At 37.5% G+C, this 14,879-nt stretch overlaps 1 protein-coding gene across 3 annotated transcripts in view; it reads right to left on the reverse strand.

The window, feature by feature from the left end:
- LOC150090911 (acid ceramidase-like) overlaps positions 1-14,879 on the reverse strand; it is a 243,837-nt gene that overhangs the window by 95,240 nt on the left and 133,718 nt on the right. The gene's annotated exons all lie outside the window — the stretch shown is intronic.

The following is a 14,879-nucleotide window of genomic DNA, read 5'->3' on the forward strand; positions in this document are numbered from 1 at the left end:
TTTTGCATCCAGTTCCTTTGTCACTGCATCATAGGAACCAATCAAATTGCTAACAGGTCTGTAATTACTCGTGTCATGCTTTGATTGCCCTTTGTGTATTGCAGATATATTCATACATCTCCAGGCCACAGAGACCTCCCCTGAATCTAAAGATGCATTCATAATTATGGTCAAGGGTTCGCTTACTGCCTTTGCTGCCACCCTTAAAATAACTAGATAGATCCATCCATCCCAGGTTCCTTTATTATGTTTAACTTTAACAATTTCTCTTTCACTTTCCTCTCAGTTATCACAAAATCATTCCTTTTCTTGTTAGATTGATAAACTCCTGGCATCCTTTCCCTAAAGAATTCCTCATGTGTGAATGTAGATCCAAAATACCTATTTAGCCTGTCAGCAACTTGAGCAGGATCATCCACAGTTAAACCACTGACATCAAGTGGACCAATGTGATTCAGCCTCTTCCTTCTACTGTTAATATAAATAAAGAAGTCTTTGCTGCTTTCCTTGGCATTGTCTGCCAGAGAATTCTCAAAATCTGCTCTGGCTTGCCTAACCTCCTTTGTGACTTGTTTGCAGCCTAGTTTATATCCATCCTAGGCTTCTGTATCACATGGAAATTTATATGCATCCCATGCATTTTTCTTCTCTGTCATATGTTTCTTCTCTGTCAGTTTATTTAACATCCATTTAGATCTAAGCCTTAAACAATATTTCTTACTGTTTGGTATGAAAAACCTAGTAGCTTCTATGATTATTTCCCTGAATGCTTCCTATTTGAAATTTGTGAACAGGATTATTTACAAATAATAATTGAGACAATCTACTGTTTATGGCAAGCATATTTCCCCAGTTTCGTTTGTAAATAAATTCACAAAAGTTTCAAATGGCTCTTCAAATAAAACTAACATAAACAGGTTATCTTGGCATATTTGAAGACAATTTGTTTTCTAAATTATTAGTGTGTGTGCCTTCTGTGTTTGGAGTTTTTATGAAAACTTCAAACACAGAAGGCACTGGAACCTATAATACTTAAGTATCATGCATGGGGTTAAAGGTTCAGAAGGCAGAAATACTTGTTGACATTAGAGTTCAATTTCTGTAGACCAGTTTTCACCAGGGAATACACCTGAAGGAAGGTTTCCCAATGAATAGCAGTAGAAATGATAACTGAGAAAGAAACGTTAGATTTCAGTTCAACGATGAATGGATGCTGACTACTTGTGGCACTTCACAAATTTTTGCAGAGAATGATGGAAAATTACACAGAGACTCACTGAAATATCTACTGTTAACGCATACAGCAGAAATTATGAGAGAGAGAGAGAATTCATAAGAAACTGGTCATTCATCAACCTGGCTATCCTCCTCTGAATATACCCCGGGGCTCACATCTGGTGAGTACGCGCTTGGCAAACCCAGGGGTCTGAGCTGGATATCATCATTCTTCTCTTTCTTGGTGATTCCTTTCTACTTCTGATTCTCTCTCTCTCTCTCTCTCTCTCTCTCTCTCTCTCGGGAATTTTTTTTTTTTTTTTTTTTGGCTGGTGCAACATAAGCCTCAGGCTTCCTTGTACCATATGTCTAATAATAATAATAAAGTCTAAAAGCTTTAAAAATTTTAGGGCCACCAACACAGTTGTGGAAACAATATTCCAAGGTAGATTTGTGATTTTAACATAGTTGGTGTGTAAAAGAAAAGTACTGCTAAGAATTAAAAATAAAGTTTTTTTTTAATGAAAACCTGAAGCATGAGAATTATTAGAACCTATAATACTTAGTACTGCACATGGGTTGAAGATTGAGAAGACAAAATAAGGTACTTGTTGTATTAGACTTGAATTTATGTAGACTGTAATTTTCAAGAAATATGTATGGGAGGTTGTTCCAAAAGGGAAGCTGAAGAAATAAATGAAGGGAAAAAAAAAAAAAAAAAAAATTGGTTCTGTGAGTCTGAAGTTGGACAGTAAAAAGATGCTGACTGGTTCCAGCATGTGTTTGGGTTTGTTTGGAAGACACAGCAGAATTACAGATGTCATTTCAGAAGAACAGTGCCCATGAAAATATCTACAGAAAATGCATGCATCAGAAACAGAATGTCTTTTAGAAAGAGAGCGGAGAGACTTTGTTAGAGATGGGTCATTAATTAACCAAACTATGCTCTTTTGAATGGCATCTAGAAGCTGAGAGAGATTTTAGGGATGCCACCCCAGCTGTTAGAAGAATAATCCATGGTAGGGTATATTTGACATTTGTAGAGTGAGCAGTTATTTGGAAGAAAAGTAACACCAAGAAAAAAAAAGAAAACCCAGTTTTAAGGATCCAGAGGAAGCAATATTTGTGATCATATGCCAAAAGAGATTAAAAAATAAAGATAATCTCTAATAGAGATATGTGATCTTGTCTAGAAATCTGAGTGTTGTCGAACATAAACATAGGAGCAGAAGAATCCTTTTTGCAAAATATAAGACAGGACAGAGTTTTAGGGAATCAATTAAGAAATCAATTAAGTTATCTTTGCCCCACTGGAAAATTACCCAGAGATTAGAATTTAAGGAATTGGTAGTAGATATTCGAGAAGTTGAAGATGTTTATGCAGGACAAGATTTCTGAAACTGGAAAGTGAAAACAATGTGTTATTATAAGAAAAATTGATAGGATTTCCAGTCAATTGAAGGTCATTAATATACAAGAGGAAAAGAGTGGGAGAAAGCTGAACCTTGGGAAATTCCAGCATTAGTGCAGAAGTTAGAAGACAGAGAGCCAGCTATCATCACCTGCAGTGAGAAAGAAAACTGACTACCCAATTACAAAAAATGGTTGACAAACTATAATATAGAAGCTTATTTAGAAGACCTTTATGGCAAACATAATCAAAAGCTTTTGAAATATCAAGAGCAACTGCTTGAATTTCACCACAGAAGAGGTAACATAAACCAGTACATCACCAGTGGGTTGACACTGAAGGATCCATACCAATGATCACGGATCAGATGGAAGGTTTCTAGTTAGTTTAGGAGTTGGCAGTTAATGAATTTCTCCATTACTTTTGAAAGAGTAGAAGTATGTGCAATGGAATGATAATTGGATGGGAGCGATTTGTCACCCTTTTTAGGCTGGATATGAGCAAATTTCCCAGCAGAAAGAAAAACATGTGGAAGAAGAAAGTGAAAAAAGATGACACAGAACAGGAGTAAGCTCAGGAGCACAGGTTTTGAGGACAAGTGGAGAAATACCATCGGGATCTGGCACTCTCTCGCCATCAAAACTGTTCTCAAAATTCTTCTGACATTCTTTTTGATGCAAGACTACAGGAGGCATTGAATGGAGTGTAATGGGAATGGTATAAGGTGGTTTACTAAATCAGAATATACAAATTAGAAGAAAAATAGGATGCTGGTAGGTCAGCTATATCTTTAGCTGAGGTGGCAATAGAACCATCCGGTTTTGATAGAGGTGGGCAAAAGTTGCAGCCAATAGCTTTCACAAAAGACCAGAATTGCTTGACTACCATTTAAATATGAAGCAAGTTTTCTACTCTTAGCCTGTTCAAAATCTAGTTTGGACTGATTAATAACTGCTTTACAAGCTTTGGTGTAGGCAAAAAATGAAACTGGAGATTTGTATGCAAGCCAATTGCAGGCATCATTCTTATCTTGAACAGCCTTGGCACATTTATTGGAAAACCAAGGTTTAGATGAAGGACGAGATTTTAAGGTGAAATATAAAATAAAGGATTTCATCCCTACAAGAATAATTTCACTGACATGATATGGGCAAATGTTGACATCAGATGATTTAAAACAGTAATCCAACCAAGGAAAATAAATCTTGCAGATCATCCAATTTTGACTTCTTGTAATGCAAAACAACACAAGATTGAGAATGGACAGGAGAGAAAGGCTCCATTGAGAAGAGACCATTACTAAGTTGTAATCTGAGGTGCCTAGAGGACCAATCACCTCAACTATGTTCCTGGACAGTTTTTTGTGTGGCTAGGATTATCTGGTATTCAGGTAGGTAGATGAATAATCTTTTTGAGGTCATTAGTAAACTGCAAATCCTCAGTATCTCAACCAGCTGTATTCATGTAACTAGAAGCCAGCTGGAGTTGTGAAAACTGAAATCGCAAAGGAAAATTACCTCATTGTTAGGAAAGTTGGACTGAAGACAACCAAGTTTCAAAGAGTTCCAAGTGATTAGTGGAGTTGGATAGAGGCAACAGATGAATCTTACAGAATGGGGTAGAGACATATCAGAGAAGATCTAAAAGAGGATATCAAATTACTGTTTCTGACATGGAATATCAGAGTGTACATATGCACAAGTACCAACTTTGAAGCAAAAGGAATTGTACAGAAAATAATTAGGGAAACTGAGATAAGCAGTAATTGAATCAACTGATAATTGGAATTCTGTCAGAAAAAGTACGTAGACTATAAGTGGAAATAGACATCAATGAGATTGGAACTGAGACCACATATATTTGTGAAATTAACAAGGAAATGTTGGGAAGGTTTAGATTTTTTTGCCGATAAATTTGTTCTATTAATTTGACCATTCATGATGAATTCAGTAATAAGAAAAAGTCGGGAGGACATTTTTTATAAGGCAATGAAATTTTTGGATATGCCACACAAACACCGCAAGAATATACCCAGCTCCTTCACACAATGCAACCTCAATAATGACACCCCCCCCACATCATACACACTACTCAGACAACTTCCAGTCATCATTTGCATCCAAATCTTGGCACACTTATTGAAAAACCAAGGTTTAGAAAAAGGATGAGATTTTAAGTGTAGAGGCAGCAAAATTAGACACTAGCTGATTTGGAAACTGCCTAGAGAGTTAACAACAGTTTCAGTCCGGTAGACTATTTAGCAGCCAGCCTGCAAACACTGTTTTAGAGCTGTACCCATGAAATGTAAGGAAGATTGGATCTCACTACAATGACCATCGATGGTGGCGCTGTGGTCGCAGTAGTGAATGGCACATCTACATGGAGTTGCACTCGATTGTTGACAGCGGGTGCGGGTTGTAGGATAACTTCGTTTGATTTTGGATCAATACTATATTTTACTATGGAATCTTTTCAATTTTAAGGTACATGGCAAATGGAGGTAAGTGATATATTCCAGGTAAAAGTTTTGCTTACTATACTTTTCACCAATTTTTGTGCTTTTGAGAGTATTTTCATGCACCATGATCGCTACAGCACTAGTCGTCTCACTGTTACTATTGTTGACTTGCTTGCACACCTTAAGAACACAAGAGTTCTGAGTATATTACAAGTAAAACTAGCTAAATTAGGCATATTTTGAATGGGGATCTAATTATAATGGTAGTTATAGCGTATTTTCAGAAGTTGAGTTAGTTTTCTTTGTTTATAGCAGTTTTCCCGACAAAACTGGGAAATTGCGATATTTCAGTTTAAATAGGGAATAAATGAAAACGGACAAGGAACAAATGAAAATGGACAAAATGACTGAGCAAGAACAAAATACTGAAGATAAAATGCAAAAATCTGGAAATAATGATTTAGACATAGAGACAAACCCTAACTTAGAAATAAGAATTTAAAGGGAAAGGACTCATAAAAATGGTGATGAAACATTAGCATTAGTAGAACATATGATGCAAGAAAGCAAGCTTATACAGCATCAGCAAAAAAAAAAAAATTCCAATTTCACTGATCCATTCATTCCAAATGTTTGTCCAGTTCTGCCTTAAATTTATTTAAGCTCCGCAACAACAGATGGAAGTGTGTTCCAGCAATACACTACCTGCTGGCTAAAGGCAAACTTCCACACATCAATTCTACAACTGTCTTTCCTCAGTTTGCATCTATGTCCACTTAGGTTTGTAATCTGAGCAAGAAGAAGAATCCCATCAACATTGAGCCTGCTCAATCCATTCAATGCCTTATACACCTCAATCAGATCACCTCACAGGTGCCTAGTCTCCAGAAGTTGCAATTTGCAGAACTTAAGCCTTTCTTCATAAGAGCACCCATTTGTTCCCTTCACTAAGTATTTTGCCTTTCTCTGTACTTGTTCTAGCAACTTTACATCCTTCCAAAAATGAGGCTTCCAGACCAGTACTCAGTACTCAAGGTGTGGCCTGACCATTGCCTTATGCAAGGGGATAATCACCTCCTTATCACTGCTCACAAAATTTCTGTATATCATTGACAAGACCCCATGACCTACTCTGGCAGCCTGCTGCATTACTCAGAAACCTTCATATCTGATTGCACAATTAGCATTAGTAAAGGCACATGATGCAAGAAAGCAGGCTTATACAGCATCAGCCAAAAAAAAAAAAAAAAATTTCTTCTCATTTCACCCCTCCACTCGCTACAAATGCTTGTTGAATCGATTTAAGCTATCAACTTCAACAACAGACAGAAGTTTGTTCTAGCAATCAACCACCCACTAGCTAAAGGCAAACGTCCGCACATCTATCCTACAACTGTCTTTCCTCAATTTGAATTTATGCCCTTTAAGACGATTATTCTGAGCAAGAGGAAGAATCCATCAGCATTGAGCATGCTCAAACCATTGAAGGCTTTATACATCTCAATCATATCACCTCGCAGGTGCCTAGTCTCCAGACAATGTAATTTGCAAACACTTAAGGCTTTCTTTGTAAGAGCAACCCTTTGTTCCATTCACCAATCTTGTTGCCCTTCTCTTTAACCCCCCCTCCCCAGGTCTCTTTCATTCTACACTACCCTGAGTGTAACACCACACAGTTGGTACATTTCTCTGGGGTTACTGCTACCCATATGCAATACTTTGTATTTGTCAATGTTAAACTTCAATTGCTACTTCTCAACACATTTACCCAACTTTTCCAGATACTGTTGCAACAGCATACTGTCATTACTGTTATTAACAATCATGCCAACCTTTGTATCATCTGCAGTCTTTGCCATTTAAGCTTGATATACCTTCATAAATATCATTGATAAATATACAAAACAACAATGGGTCCAACACCGAACCCTGAGGGACACCACTAATCACATTAGTCCACGTAGAGCAGTATCCATTGATTACCACTCAAACATCCTTTTGTCCATTGTAGCAACTGGCCCTTAATGCCATACTGCTCCAATTTGTACAATAGTCTTCCATGTGCAACAATATCAAAAGCCTTCCTGATATCCAAGTGTGATATCAAAATTATTTGATATCATACTACTTGAAAGCTACTGCTACTTATTATATATTTTATATTATATTAAACTGGGTTATCATTGTATGTATATATTTTTTCTTAAAATTATTTTTTGCATCCTTTGTGACCACATTATACTATCCAACCAAATTGGCCAGAGAAGACTTCCCCTTGACAAATCCATGCTGTGTCTGAATTATTACTGCTGTCGTGTCGAAATGATTCTGCAATGCTTCTTTAACCAGTAACTCCATTATTTTCCCTGGAACAGAAGTCAAACTAATAGGTCTGTAATTATTCGTGTCACTCTTTGTTCCCCTTTGTGAACTGGAGATATATTTGCACATCTGCAGTCCGTGGGACTTGCCCCAAGTCCAAGAATGCATTCATGATTATGGCTAAGGGTTTGCTTACTTCCTTTGGCACCTCCTTTAATATAACTGGATAGATCCCATCCACCTCAGGTGCCATTCTTATGTTTAATTCAACAGTTTCTCCTCCACTTTGCTCTCAGTTCAAAATAATTTAACTCCCTGTTAGAATTTGATAAACATCTGGCTCTCTCCTCCTTGAATAATTCCTCATGTATGAATGTAGATGCAAAATACTCATTTAGTCTGGTAGCTATCGGAGAATGATCATCTACAGTCAAACCATTGATATCAAATGGACCAACCTAATTCAACCTCTTTCTTTTAGAGTTTATATAAGTAAAGAAGTCTGTGCTGTTTTTCTTTGCATCCTTTGCCAAAGATTTCTCATAATCTGCCTTTGCTTGCCTAACCTCCTTTGTGACTTGATTACAGACTAGCTTGTTTGAATAGATGGTAGAATAGGCTACATAGAAGGCTACATGGTAGAATAGGCTACATTTAAATGGTAGAATAGGCTACATTAGAAGCCTGTCTACCATAGGCTTCTATGTCGCCTGACAATTTATGTGCATCCTATGCATTTTTCTTCTCTGCCACGAGTCTCACATTAGTTCATCTCACATCCATTTGGGCTTAAACCTAGAGCAGTATTTCTTAGTTGGAACAAAAAGCCTAGTAGCTCCAAAATTACTTCCTTGAATGCTTCCCATTTAGAATTTGCTGTTGGAAACATCGTCAGTTGGTCCCACTGTATAGAACCTAAAAAATCTGAGACCACTGTAGTCGCTTTACAAAAGCAAAAACCTTTCCCTTTACCCCTGATGGTAGTTTAAATCTTTAAGCAAATCCTATATCAGTCCACTGTGTTCACTGCCACCTAGTGGTTCCTTTATTTTTAAATTCTTAATGCATGAATAATCACTGCTGATAATCAGATCAAGAGTGTTACTCCCTCTTGTTGCCTCCCTAACATGCTACTGTAGAAAACAATCATCCAATAAATCCATAGAAGCCTTGCTAATGTGCGAGTGAACAACCCACAAGTTCCAATCTATATCTGGGAAGTTAAATATCCCCATTATAAGACACTCATTTACTGGCCCACTATTTCTCTGTATAATTGTTCATCAGATGTGTATTGCTAAAAAAAAAAAAAAAAAAAGTAGTACTGGAATGCTCATTCTCCAGAAGACAATATGATAATGCCAGATCAACTATACAGTAACTGAATCAGACTTCAGAGTCATGGTTCATAGAACAACCAGCTCTAACGTTCAGCTCATGGCGAATGAAAATGCGGCATTCGCACACATCATAGTATATTTCATTTAGTGGATCTCTTTATTTAACACATTATACTTTAGTAAGAAACATTCAAGTTTCATTGCAAAAGTTTTATTTTTTTTTTTAAAAATAAATTTTTAAAGAAATCTATTAATTTAAAAGATTACTATTAATATATATTTTTAGTAGCAATGGGTAAAATAGATATTTCTCCCTCCCGTTTGATTACGCCATTGTTTCATAATATTAGGTGTATAAATTTAATGATTTTCTATTATGCCATTTATAAAAAAGTACCAGAACGTTGTTCCAGTCCGAATACACCACTGCTGTTCATTGTACTCATCAGAATCATTAAGCCTATAACAAACTCCTACCCTCAATTTTTGCTTTCCCTGTGCTTATTTCACACCAAACTGAATCAACATTGCACTGTCCATCTATGTCAACTGGATGCACCTCCTTAGATTCTGTGTGTTTCTTAACTAACAGCATAACCCCTCCTCCCTTCCTACCCTGTCTGTCCTTTCTGTACATATTGTACTCCTCAAATATCAATTCTGCACGGCTTATCTATGTGACACCATATCTCTGATATCCCAACAATATCTGCCTTTGATGTCTTGATCAGCACTTCAAATTCATAAATTTTATTTACTATACTTCTAGCATTAATGTTCATGCACTTGTCCTTACTCTTAGTTACCCTAACACAGCCCATGTATTTACTTGTTCCATGATGACACCCAGCAGCTCTTGAAATCCCCAGCAACTTGCTCTCTAAGCTGCTGCTGCTCATTACAATAGAAACAGTGCAAGAATCAGTTCCACCTCTGCCTGCAGCTACTGTTAATCTATTAGTCTGTGAATCCCCCTCCAAGCTAGCAGTTTTCTGACCCACGTAATATTGCCTCGATGGCATCAGCAAATATTCTTGCACCCCTTCTATTTAAGTGTATCCTATCCCTTTAGATGGCAATCTCTCCTGCTAATAAGCACAGACCATGCAGAGAAAAAAAAATTCTACCCCATGAACCCTGCACAATCTCTCTCTCTCTCTCTCTCTCTCTCTCTAGAGCTGAATTGATTGACAAGGCTCTCATCATATACTCCCTCCTATCGTGTCTGGGCAAGATTGCAGACACTTTCAAATTTAACCCTGACTTGCAACTTTTTTTGAACATTGACCTGTACTTGCTTAGTAAATCCATAGATCTCCTACACTTAATGTCATTAGTGCAAACGTGTACAACGATATCACCTTTTGTGGCCTTAAAAGATATTTACTTTTGCCTCTGGCAGTCATACCCTGGTCCTATTCCACCTATCCTATTTGCACAATATATTTCCTGTTTCCCTGGCAATCGAGTCACCAACAATAACTAATAATGAACAATAACTAATAATGAAGACTTAGATGCATGTCCTGCAGTCCTCTTGAGTATGAAAAGGGCAAAAAAAAAAAAAGTGAGGAACCAAGCTGAGAACAAAGAGGGTAAAGCGAAGTAAAAAACATAGAACAGATTGATAATAAGACAGAAGAGGAAAAAGGTTTCAAGCAATAAATGAACTGGCAGATCCAATTAAGCAAATAAAAGAGTTGATATCCAGCTCAGGACCCTGGGTGTGCCAGGGTGTCCTCAGCTGGATATCACCATTCTTCTCTTTCTTGGTGATTTCCTTCTACTTCTGACTCTTTCTCTCTCTCTCTCTCTCTCTCTCTCTCTCTCTCTCTCTCTCTCTCTCTCTCTCTCTCTCTCTCTCTCTCTCTCTCAGGGTAATTTAGAAATTTTTTTTTGGTGCAGCATAAGCCTCAGGCTTCCTTGCACCATGTGGCTAATAATAATAATCCTGAGAAGGAATTAATGACAGATATATATTATAAAAATTTCCAAGAAATAATGGACATTGCTAACAGTTCCAACTCAAAATATCCACAAAAAGCAGGAAAAATGGCCAGATAAATATCATAGTGAGATTTTAACAAAAATCTGGAGGCATCTACAAGAACAGCAAAGAATCTGTGCTGGTTGGATCAGTTATAGATTCAGAGTGCACTTCCCTGCAACAACAAAGTGTTATAATTGTCAAAAATTTTGACACACTGCCAGAGATTGCAGTCAAAAAGAACCTGTCTGTGGTCACTGTGCAGTGGCTCTAGGCACGACTAGAAAAGTGCCTCTGTAGCCAAGTGGGCAGGAGCAGCAGTGCATAGTACACGCTTCTTGATTAGACCGGGGTTCGAGCCCGTGCCCACCAAAAACGGAGGATGCAGAAAGGTCAGGGAATGCCCACCGCATATCCCCGGAGCAAAATGGAAGTATAGATAGCACATTTATTAAAAAATCAAGGTTTAAATAATGGACAAGATTAATGTAGAACGAGGAATATAATATTTTACGAGGGGTGTCCAATAAATTATCTACCTACCTACCTATGAGGGAAATGAGATAGAAGCCGAAATTTTTTTTATTTTTCAATGTAACTCTCCTGAACTTCAATACACTTGTTCCATTGTTGGCAATGAAGGAATACCAGACAAATAAAATTCTTTGTCCTGTCCATCAAAGAACGCAGAAACAGCAGACTTCAGTTCATTATCATCAGCAAAGTGATGTCCATGTATATTTTTTTTTGAGGTGTCAAAACAGGAAATAGTCACTGAGGGCCAGATCCGAACTGTAAGGTAGATGGGCAAGTTCTGTAAAGTCACAGTCTCTCAAAAGCAGCAAGCATGTGACCTGTGCAATGGTGCATTGTCCTGAAGAAGCAGCACACCTCTGGAAAAATTTTCCACGGCATTTTTCCTTTATGACATCCCTTAGGTTGTACAGTAGGGATACATATAACTACCCAGTGACTGTCTACTTGTGTTCCAAGTAGTGAATGTAAAAAACATAGTGAAGGTACAAAATTCCCTCAGCATCCCAAAAAATGGTGGCCATAATCATGCCAGCTAATGGTTGTATCCGAAATTTTTTGGATGGCAGAGAACCCTCGTGCTTCCATTGCATTGATTCTTGCATGGTCCCAGGATCCCAGTGATAAACCCATGTTTCACCCATAACAATTCTGGAGATGAAAGTTTCAGGATCCCTTCCAAAAAACTCTAAATTCTCCTCACAACAACGTACTCTGAATTGCTTCTGCACAAACGTCAGAAAACTGGGGACCCACCTTGCACTGATCTTACTCATCCCCAAACGTTCATGGAGGATGGTTATAACTGTTCCTTCAGATATGTCATATTTCCTACAGATTTGGGACACCTTTAAGTGTCTGTCATTCAGTACAAGGGTTTCCATAGCTTGGCACATTTCTGGAGTGGTTGCTGTCAGACATCTTCCTGGACATCGATCATCTTTAATGGACTCTGTCCCACTTGAATTGTTTTGACAAGATTTTCACCTGGTACACTAAAGGTGCACTGTTGCCATACACAGCCACCATCCTTTCATGAATATCCTTTATCCCATTTCCTTCTTTGGTAAGAAACTTGACTGAATGATGCTCTAATTCCAGCAAATCCATAATTTTATACAGGTGTCTTCCTGCTTTCTGTTAGAGCAGCACAACTTAAAAACATAGTGGGATCAAAATTAGCGTGATTCAAGTTCAGTTATGTAGGAACATGATAAATCATGAATCACTGAAATATAACTATGGGAAGTACCTTAGGTAGATAATTTATTGAATGCCCCTGGTATATGTACAAAAATAATTTCACTGACACAATCCTAAGGACCATTAACATTAACAGTGAACTTTTGAAGGTTGTTGGCGAAGAAAAGATGAAGAGTGTTGGGTATCTGGTAGGTATAATTATTAATTGTAATTAATAATTACAAATGCCTCAGAATCTTAATGAGCTGGGTCTGTGTAATTGGAAAACTGAAGCTAGTCAAATTTGTTAACATTAAAATCATCATTAAAAAAAAAAAAAAAAACTTCACGGTTAGAAAAGTTAAACCTAAGAAAGCTTAGTTTCATAGAAAGGAAGCCAAAAGCTTCCAAGCAATTTTTAGAATTGGGAGAACAACTGAGAAAACAGATCATTTTGACAGAATGGGATAGTGTGATTATAAGGTAATCGAAAAGAGGAGATTCAAAATTAGGAAGTAGTTGACATAGAATACTGGAGCACACATATGATAAGTACTGCTTCTTCTGAAGTGAAAAGCATTATAAAGCAAATAATTAGGACAACTAATATGACTAGTGTTTGAGATAGCAGATAATTCAGATTCTGTCAGATAGTGAGGCTTGGCATATTACATGGGAAAATGGGCATTATTGAGATGGAACTGAAACCACATATGTTTGTGAAATGAATGAGGAAGTTTTTGGGAGGTATATTTGTTCTAAGTTTGACTAGTCACAATGAGTGCAGTCAATAAAGTGGGGGACAGATATGTTTTATGAAATTGTTTGTTGTTTGTTATTTGGTTTTTAGGAGCATTAGCAACTAAGGCCATATTGCTCTGAGATATGCAGTGATCATTCCCTGACCTTTCCGCATTTGGTGGTAACGGGCTCGAACCCCGGTCTAATCAAGAAGCGTGTGCTACGCGCTGCTGCTCCTTTCCACCTGGCTATGGAGGCGCCCTGTTTTATGATATAATGAAATTTTTGGATATGGCATACACAGTAAGAATATACCCAGTTCCTTGACATAAAATGGCCATACAGTGCTTATAATACACGCACTACTCAAACTACATAAAAAATATGTCAGGGACTTACTGTAATGTGTTCTGAAATTTTTTTTTTTAGTGAAAGGAAAGTGTACGTAAGACCATATTCCAACAATTGGGCCATGAGCCTCAATCGTTCTTAGATATGTTTTGGCAAGAGTTTCAAGGTGCCAACTTAGTTGCTTATGCAGACAATTTAGCTGTAGTGATACATGCTAATTCTTATTCTGAAATATAAAACAGTGCATACCAAGTTTTTGATAGTTTGCTAACATTGAGTGCTAGATACAAATTAATTTTGTCACGTATCAAGGCTCTGCACATGCACCTGAAGGCAGGCTGAGTATAAAGAGATTTCCAGTGGTTGGAGACCAAGATGATTCTCTGAGATATGTTACCATTGTGAAGTATTTAAGGCTGTCTAGAGGAATGATTATTCTTCACAGAACATCTCGGATATTTAAAGAATTGGGTAAAGCTTGTATATGCCAGGCTAAGGAAAGTAATGAGTTGAATGAAAAATTAAAATCATGCTATAAATCCATTAAATAACAATTTCTCATCCCAATCATCATCAGCCATTTTCAATCCACTGCAGGACGAAGGCCTCTCCAGCAACTTTCCACTTCCTTTTGTTTTGCGCAATGGCCATCCATTTACTACCCACAAACTCATGAATTTCATCTGTCCAGCTCCATTGTTCTCTGACAGGTTTTCTTCTAGCTCCTCTTGGGTACCATTCTGTTATTTTCTTAGTCCATCTGTCTTCGAGCTATTGTCCTGCCCAAGACCATTTTAGTTCTTTAGTTTTGATAAGAAGTTTACTTGAGTTTGCTGCCTAATCCATGTGTTTCTCTTCTTATCTAACAGTCTGATTTCCAATATAATTTGTTCCATCCTTTGCTGTGTAGTTCTTAGCTTCTCTTCCATTCTTTTGGTGAGTGGTCAAGTTTCACTTCCATAAGTCGTGGTGGAGAGTATACATTGGTTCATTATTTTACGTTTCAGACAAATTGGGATATTGCTCCTAAGTATGTGACTATATTTCCTGAATGCTATCCATCCAAAATTTATTCCTCTCTTGACTTCCAGGCATTTATCATTCTTACAGCTAATGACTTGTCCCAGATAAGTATATAACCCCACTTTTTCAATTACTGCTCCTTCAATTATTATATCCCTTTCTATGGCATAAAAAGTAAAGTGCAGCCATTATCAACCCACTGCAGGGTGGAAGCCTCCTCAACAATTCATGCTGAGGGAAATGGACCATAATCTGCCACGCTGGTCCAGTGCGGGTTGGCAGATCGACCGTATTCAGCAGTCAGGGGCTTGAACC

This window comes from Mastigoproctus giganteus, chromosome 1, assembly GCF_048544385.1.
Source record: "Mastigoproctus giganteus isolate SK-2022 chromosome 1, ASM4854438v1, whole genome shotgun sequence".
Lineage (NCBI taxonomy): Eukaryota > Metazoa > Arthropoda > Arachnida > Uropygi > Thelyphonidae > Mastigoproctus > Mastigoproctus giganteus.